The 8,288-nt window shown below is 60.3% G+C and overlaps 1 long non-coding RNA gene across 1 annotated transcript; it reads left to right on the top strand.

Annotated features, from left to right (window-relative positions):
* The first annotated feature begins 1,965 nt into the window (after positions 1-1,965).
* On the top strand, positions 1,966-6,038 carry LOC112414104 (uncharacterized). Its single transcript, XR_003006076.1, has 2 exons — positions 1,966-2,051; positions 5,731-6,038. It is a non-coding gene; the product is annotated as an uncharacterized LOC112414104 (long non-coding RNA).
* The last annotated feature ends 2,250 nt before the right edge of the window (positions 6,039-8,288 follow it).

The raw sequence follows: 8,288 nt of genomic DNA, 5'->3' as shown, positions 1-8,288 counted from the left end.
GAAACGTAGTCCTTACTCAGGGCAGCAGGGGCAAAGAAGAGGGAGTCCTAGCATTTAAGGAATGGGGAGGACCTCTACAGGGGTCTGGCGTCAGCTTCTGCCACGCTGCTGCAGGGATGTGATGGCTTAGGCAGAGGGGGGCTTGGAGGGTCCCACGTGAAGCCCTGGATGGTAGATTTCAGTAACCTGGGCTCCATGTTGCAGAGCTGAAAACCCGGGTGACTGACTGGTGGGCTGGGCCACTGCACCGGAATCGATCTGGAAGATGGGGAGAGGGAGGGACAGGACTCCAGGGAGACGGCGTCTGGGGAAGCCGTCTTCGGTGGTTAAGCGAAGGTTCTGGAGTCACTCTAAACTTGGACTCACGTCCCAGAGCTTCTGTGTGATCTTGGGAAGTCGCTGATCTCTGGAAGCGTCCATGTTCTCATCAGCCCCGTGGGAGGCCTGATATCCACCCCAGGGCTGTGAGTGGGGCTGAGGGGTGTAACGTGGGGTGGGGTGGATGTAGGTGTTCAGGAAACGGTGTCCGCTTTCACAGCTGGCCACCCGGGAGCAAAGGTGGGCCCGACACCTGGAAGGGTCGCCCATCAGCCTGGGCCGAGCTGAGCTGTGGGCAGTGGGGAGGGAAAGGCTGGGGGCGGGGTCCCGCCGTCCGGTCTCAGCTCCTGCGCGGGTGCCCTGCCGTAGGAGGCCGTTGGCTCATGGTTTTCAGGGTCCCTGCAAGCCTCGGACTCCTCATTCAGTGCCGGTCAGCCTAGTGCAGCTGCACCAGGCAGTGTTTTTGATGCTGACACAATTCAGTTATTTTAGAAACAGTTTCCATAAACAGAGAGAAAACAAATTGTTTTTTACTTGCGTTTCAGGCTTCAGTAAATACTGACGAGTGCTCGCAGGTAAGTTTCCGTGATGGAATCCATCACCTGTTCAGACCTCACATTGCGGGCACACAATGGACTCGGGCTGGACGTGACACAGAGAGCGACACGGGCACCCGGAGGTGAGAGGTGGGGCGGGTCACGACAGGGAGAGGCTGTGCCCGGCTTCCCTCGGACGCCAGGACTCTCAGGAGACGGTTGCTGTGGAAACGTCAACAGCGTGTTTCTGAGAGCGATTTAGTCACCATCCCCAGCAGCGGTTTTGTATTAATAGCCCCGACTGAGGGTTTGTGTCCGGCTGGGAGAAGGGCGTTCCAACACTCCGCTCATTCTGTTAGGAGCCTGTGCCTTTGGGGAACGCGGGAGGGAAGAGGAGAATCTTGTTCTCAGTCCAGTGCGCTCACTGGAGTCCCAGGGGCCCTGCCAGTTGTCGACATGGGGGACCCACCTCTGGGCTTCTGAGCCGGTGGGTCTGGGAGGCGGCCTGGTTCTCACCAAAGGGTTTCCGTGCATCCCCAGGCTTGGGGGCCACGAGGTGAAACCATGGAGTCATCACACCCCTCCGCTGGCGCTGCTGAGGGTCACTGTTGAGCACACCCACCCCGGTGCCCCCGTTTCATGCCAGGGAAGCTCTGGGTGCTCAGGTTTCCCGGGTCCCCTGCGCAAGGGCGCTGCTCCCAGGGTCTCTCAAGCAGAGTCTTATTTGTCCCCAGAAAAGGGACACCTGGGAACTCGTTGTGATGAATTTATAAGCCTGCTGGGACCCAAGGAAGTCTGGGTGCCTCGCACTGGGTAGAGACCGGCCCAGAGCAGCTTCCCGTCCTCTCCCTCCAGGCCCGTCGAGGCGCGGAATGTTCCAGAATTGTGCTGCCCTGTAAGCAGCTGCAAGCCTGAGGTGGTTGTGGGCGCGCGAAGTGCAGCCGGTGTGGCTGAGAGCATCTGTTTTCATTTCACGTCACTTCAGACGTGCATCTGAACAGCCCGTGGGGCTGGTCCTGACCGCACGGGGCAGAGCAGGTTAGGACAAAGGTCGGTCGTGGGGTCTTTCCGTTCCAGGCCGCCGGGATCTGGACTTTGTTCTGCACGGAAACGGGAGGAAGCTTAGGCTTCTGGGCTGAGTGCAGGGAGCTGGGGGTGGTGACCTGGAGGAAGGCTGGAGGTGGTGGCAGTGACCAGGTGAGTGACAAGGGGGGACGGGGGGCATTCAGGGGGGACGCGATCAGGCTTAGCGCCGGGCGGTCCACACTGGCTGGGCAGCTGGGCCAGTAGCGGGCGTGTTGAGTCAGGAGAGAAACCCTCAGGATGCAAAGTGATTTCGTAGGAAAAGACATCAAGCTGCTTTTGGACGGCAGCCTCGCTGTTCGCCGGAGGATATCTTACTCTCAAGGCAGAGACAATGCAGCGTCAGGGTCCTCCCGGGACGTGAGGTCCATCCTCACTCTGCCCACCCACATGGGGGTGGGCTTCCCCTCCGATGGGCGGCCTGCGGGTGGTCCCGCTCCCTCATCAGACCCCTTCCCCTCCCGGCCCGAGGCCCGAGACCTCATCCCCAGAGCTGAGCGCCCGCAACAGAGCCTCCCCGAGCAGGACCCTCGATGCTTTCCCCCACCCCAGGCACCACTGAGCACACCTGGGTCCTGGGGCAGGTCCAGAAGCCGAGGCGGGGGAGGACCCATTCCCGCCCTGGGCAAGTTCATCTTCTGATGCGAGACAGGCGCGGGGCCTGGCCCAGGGTGGCGATCCTGCGTGGGGCAGTCTTGCTCTCCAGGGCCCGCGTCGCAGTGACCCCCCGTGCCCGGGGGGTGTTGAGGGAGGCTCCTTGGGGGGCTGCCAGTGAGCTCGATCGGGGGCCACGTTCCGAGTGAGTGACAGGGAGCCGGCACTGAGGATGCCGCACGCGGGGCACAGCTCAGGGTGGGGGGCAGAGGCCGGGGTGCTCGTCCGGGGAGGTGGGGTGTGGCGGGGGAGACGGACGGGCCCTGAGGAAAGGCCTGTGTCTGGTGGACGCTGGGGGCGCGCCTGGCTTTAAGCTCAGGAGCGACACGTGCTGCTTGCCTGTTTGAGGCGGTGCAGCTTCTCCCCCGTCACAGCCGGAGAGACTTTGCCCTCGCCGGCCCTCTGCCGCTCTCCATCCTGAAACGGGTGTGGTGTGCGAGTTTCCCAGGGAGAACGAAGCCTTGTAAGGTCCCTGGAAAATAAGTGCTAAGGACCATCACTGCTGTCAGTTAAGGAGTTACAGCGGCAATTACCTTATTGCAAGCAGGCTGGCTCCTGGCCCCCCATTAGCCGAGTAGCTGGCAGGAGCGCTTGGCATCCAGGTGCCGAGTTGAGTTTCTTTAGGGTTGGTCCCACATACCTGAGCAGCCCCGCCTGGGGGGCGTTCTTTCCCTCCCATCACTTACGTACGACTTGCTCGAGAGGTTCCCCTGCTTATTCCACAAACTCGGGAATTCTCAAACTGTGAGCGAACGGCCGCAGGAGGTGGTACCCGAGATTAGAGGTTGCTGTTATCTTCCCGTTTTGCACAGAACACTGAGGCAGGGGCCGTCCGGGGTCAGCAGCCGCGTGGCGCCCAGGACCGGCTCAGGCTGCTGCCCAGCCGCCCTGAGCCCCGCTCCTCTCAGCTCGCCCTCCGTCCCGTCACCTCCTCTCGGCTCGAGCAGGCCCAGGACCCCGGTCTGCCTCGGTGTGGCTGCCTGCACCATCATCCGCCCCTCGGTCGCTTTAGAAATGTGTCCGTAGAGAGCACCTCGTCATCCAAGGGCCTCCTTTCCGGCCACCGTCGAGGCCCCCCCGGGGAGGCAAGCGCGGCCCCTGCTCCCGGTGCCTCCCCAGCTCGGGTGGAGCCGGATGACGGGGCCTCTGCAAGCTCTGGATGGGTGGGCTCTGCGCCCAGCATCTCCAGACATGGGCGCCCAGCGGCCCCTCCCTCACGGAACTCCCCGCCCAATGGAGGCAGCAACCGACCAGCACCCACTGGGCGAAGGGACCAGCGCCACGGGGGAGGGGCCTCGGCACCGAGGGGAGGGGCTGTGGGCGGGACCCACTGAGAAGGTCGCCCCGACGGGACCAGCCGTCGTGGAGGGGTTCGCCCCCGGGAGGGGCACCGCACCCGTGCGCGTGGGGCCCTGGCACCTGGCCTGCCCAGTGGGCTCACCGCAAACCGCGTCTCAGCCCGAACGACGACTTCCTTTACCTCACGTGTGCTGAAGTGTGGGGTCCTAGGACCCGAGTGCAGGGCTAGCGGTGACGTGGGGGAGGCACGGGGGCAGCCCCCGGGGCTGGGGTGACCCTGGCTCCTCCCTGAAGGGGCGGTGGGGCTGGGAGCCCCCTGCGGAGCCAGGCCCAGCCTTGTCTCCGGGGTCCTGAGTCATGTGCAGGTGTGCGGGGCTCAGTGCTCCCCTTTACCACGTGCTCCCGCAGTGCTTCTGTCCCCGGAAGGACCCGGCCGAGGAGCTAGAGGTCCTGGCCCAGCATCCGCGCTGGGGCCGATGCTGGGGCGGATGTGTCCTGGTTCTGGGACGCCAAGTCAGAGCCCCTGGTGGTGCGTTCCTCTGTCACGTCCACTTCTGGGGTTATTTCAGGGTTATGCCATCATTAAAGAGTAAGCCATCGAGAAAACCAGGGTGACGTTTAAGCTGTCTGGTAGCTTATTCTGTACAGTCATACATCTTTCCCTCCAGACACATATGCAAGAAATGAATTTCATTCCACTCATAGGAATTCCATGTGTGTTTGACTGGATCTTCTAAGATTTCTGGGTTCAAGAATGAAGAAGCTTAGCTCTGGGAGAGCAGACAGGTTCCCGGGAAAGTGCAAGCTGGTTGGACGTGTAGATGCTGCCATGGGGCTGAGCAGGGCCAAGAGCCATGTCTGGACCTGAAGGCCCAGGGCGCTATGGCGTCCCTCACAGCCTGTCCAGCTGGGGGGCAGGTGGGCGTGGGCTGGGCCCTGTACTCACCGCCACTGGGCCTGCCTGAGAGTAAGGGTGTGTGTGTGAGTGTGTGTGTGAGTGTACGTGTGTATATGTTCATGTGAGCGTGTGTGTATGTTTGAGCGTACGTGTGTGTAAGTGTGAATGTGTGGGTATGTACGTGTGTGAGTGCGGATGTGGGTGCCTGAGTGTACATGTGTGTACGTGTGTCTGAGTGTGTGTGTATATGTGCGGGTGGACGTGTGTATATGAGTGTATGCGTGTGTTGAGTGTTGGTGTCCACGCCTGTTTCTCCCGAGCCCACCCCGGGACCTTTCTCACCGAATCCCACTCTGCTTTGGGAAGCTGGACTCTCTCCATTGTGTTTATGAGGAAAAGAGCCGTGAACAAAGGGTGTCGGGCTGGTGTGGACCTCTGCCCGCACCCTGCGCGAGTGCAGACCCCATCGCTGAGCCCCGCCGTGGGCTCAGTGGGGATCCCCTGCCACCGAGGCGGGAAGGCCGGCGGCCTGGGCAGGAGGTGCTGGCCCAGGCTGGCTCCCCCGCGGATGCCACCCTTTCCCGGCCGGGGCTACCCTGGCCCTGCGCTCACACGGGGCGTCGTGATGTCCCCCCAAGTTTAGAAGCCATCGGTGCCTGGGCAGGCTCGGGGAAACCCTCTTTGCTATCTCAGCCGAATGACTTCCAGACAACTCGGCTCTTATCCCTCCAAGTTCCCTTTGGTGGAGCTCGCCGCTGAGGCTTACTGCCCACCGCGCCCACGGTGCAGCCCCCGCAGAGGCCCAGGGGAGGGAGGCACTGCACTGCAGGCCGACCTCCTGGCCAGACAATGACTAAGGAGCAAATTACATAAAGGCCCACTTGGGCCTGCGCTGCTCCAGGCCCGCGACTCGCAGCCAGTGTGTTTGTGCTACATCCATAGGCAGAGACGCTCTAAGGAAACACCTGCGAGAGCGAGAATTGTGCAAGATGCCGGCCACAGACGTCTGTCAGGAGGTGATGACTTCCCGGCTCGAGACGAGGCTTCCACCCCTGTGGCCTCTGCACGGCCCCCAGGACCGCTCACCAGGGCCCCCGCCTTTCACCAGCACCGGCAGGTGGTGTCAGGAGGCCAGGATGATGGTGCCCATGACCCTTTGCAGGAAGTTTCTTGTCTTTAATAATAGCTGATGCTATTTTTAATAATTATGGTAAAATGCACATAACATAAAATTTATCACCTCCACCGTCTTTAGGTTCACAGTTCAGTCATGTTATGTGCATTCCCAGTGTTGTGTGACCACCCCCACCGTCATCCCCAGAACCTCGCCATCCTCCCAAACCGAACCTCCGTCCCCGTTAAACCTGGACTCCCCACCCCCTCCCCCAGCCCCTGGCACTCACCCTCCTGCTCTCCGTCTCTGACACCTCCAGGGACCTCACATACGTGGAACCACACAGTGTTTGTCTTTTCCTGACTACTTTATTTCACTGAGCATCGTGTCCTCAAGGTTTCCTCCGTGGTGTGGCCTGTGTCAGGATTTCCTTCCTTTTTAAGGGCGAGTCGTACTCCACTGTATGGATGGACCACATTGTGTTTATCCATCATCTGTGGAGGCACACTGGGGTTGTCTGTATTCCTCTTTTTCTTAACTTTAATGCCGCTTCTGGAACCAGACATGGCGTGTGTCAGGCATGTCAGGCGGGCAAGATGTATCAGCATGCCATGTGTGTCATGCATGTCATGCGTGTCAGGCGGGGGCCGGCAGAGTGAGACGTGCTCCCGACACCTCACTGCGGAGCTCAGCCCTCTGTGGACGGCGCTGCCTGTAGGAATCCTGCCTGTGCATTACGTCATGTCTGTTCCACCCGGGCTGCGTCATGGCTGCAAGACAGCTGAGCTGTGGTCTTTGCTGGTGACACTGGTCCCCGCACGAGGTCAGTGCTGTGGACTGAACATTTATGTCCCCCAGATCTACACGGTGAAGCCCTCACTCCAGTGTGGCTGATTCAGAAGCAGGGTCTGTGAGGAGATGGTAAAAGTAAACACGGTCCTGAGGACAGAGCCCTCGTCCGGCAGGGCTACAGCTCCTACAGGAAGAGGAAGAGATGCCCTGGCTTTCTCTCCACCCTGTGTGGACACGGTGGTGGGATGGTTGTCACCAGGGATGGAATCAGCCGGCACCTTCCTCCTGGACTTCCAGCCTCCAGGACTGGGAGAATTAAATTTCTGTTGTTTAAGCTGCCCTGTCTGGAATATTTAGCTCTGGTGGCCCTAGCAGACTGGGACAGTTAGTGACCTGGGAGAGAGGTCGGAGGTGGGAGGCCGCTGTGTGTCCTTCAGTCATGTATGCGGCCTCGACGAGGAGACTTGAAGCTGTGAGTCCTGAGGACCCACACCTCTGGGCCTGTCGCCCGCTCCGTCACTGCCAAGAGCTGGGTCCTATTGACCAAGACTTCTGTGCAAATACAGTGACTTCATTTGGAATGTCTTTGTGATTGTCGAAATGCACAATCCTTTTCTCGCTCTTAGGGAGAAATTTAAATAGTGTTATAGGCTGACTGGCGGCAGTCGGGACTGTTAATTCATTAACGCCTATGGGAGGAATTTCTGATTTCCTCTTGGAATACCCTGCAGACTTGCGTTGTTCTAACCTTCCTTATTCTTCTTCCTCATAGACCAGCAGTGAGATTAGCGTTTTCTGAGTGAGTTGGTGGGTGGAGAAAGGCCGTGAGGCACATCCTCAGACGTCTGGGCTGTTTATAAAACTGGCCGCAGCTGGAGCGGAGGCCGCGCTGGGTCCTCCGTCACCATCTCCCAGCAGCAGCGCCCCCCAGCGGGAGGGGCCGGGGATGCACTCGCCCCTCTGGGATGGCAGCTCCCAGGTATTTGGAGGGAAATGGCCTCTGACACAAGTTTGGAAATGCCGGGTTCTGCAGAGTGAAAGGGGCTTCTCTCCATCTTTCACCCACTCGTGCATTTTGCACTTTCACTGGACGGTCCCCGTGTGCCAGGCCTCATGTCAGGCCCTGGGAAGGGAGACGGGGTGGGTCAGGTCCCCAGACACACTTACCGAGGAGACCCTCTTCCGGGACCTTTGCTGGCCCGCGGGTTTGTGGGTGCCCCTTGGAAAACACAGCCGCCGCCGAGGAAGATTGAGGTGAGCAGGAACCCGGAGGTCACGGTAGCAGCTGTACCTGCCCCGCAGGTCACACATGCCGTCTCCATCCTCACCACCGTCCAGAGCCAGAAATGCGCCCATTTTCCAGGTGGGAGGATGGGGGCCCAGAGCCCTTCATGACGAGCCCCAAGCCCAGCTGGCAAGAAGGAGCCGGGAGTGGAGTCCAGTCTGTTTGGGTCCAAATCCACGGTTCTTCCACCTCGTGTTGCTGTGGGTCCTTGTCCTGAACTTTCTGCTCGCCAGCCTGGCTGTCTTGACCAAGGCCTGCAGGTTCCTGGAGGCCACGTGTGTAAACGGTTAGGAAGAGTTAACATCCCCG

The sequence above is a fragment of the Neophocaena asiaeorientalis genome, unplaced genomic scaffold, assembly GCF_003031525.2.
Source record: "Neophocaena asiaeorientalis asiaeorientalis breed wild unplaced genomic scaffold, Neophocaena_asiaeorientalis_V1.1 scaffold8, whole genome shotgun sequence".
Classification (NCBI taxonomy): domain Eukaryota; kingdom Metazoa; phylum Chordata; class Mammalia; order Artiodactyla; family Phocoenidae; genus Neophocaena; species Neophocaena asiaeorientalis.
The sequence above is the reverse complement of the archived record's forward strand: the minus strand, read 5'-3'. Positions and strand labels throughout refer to the sequence as shown.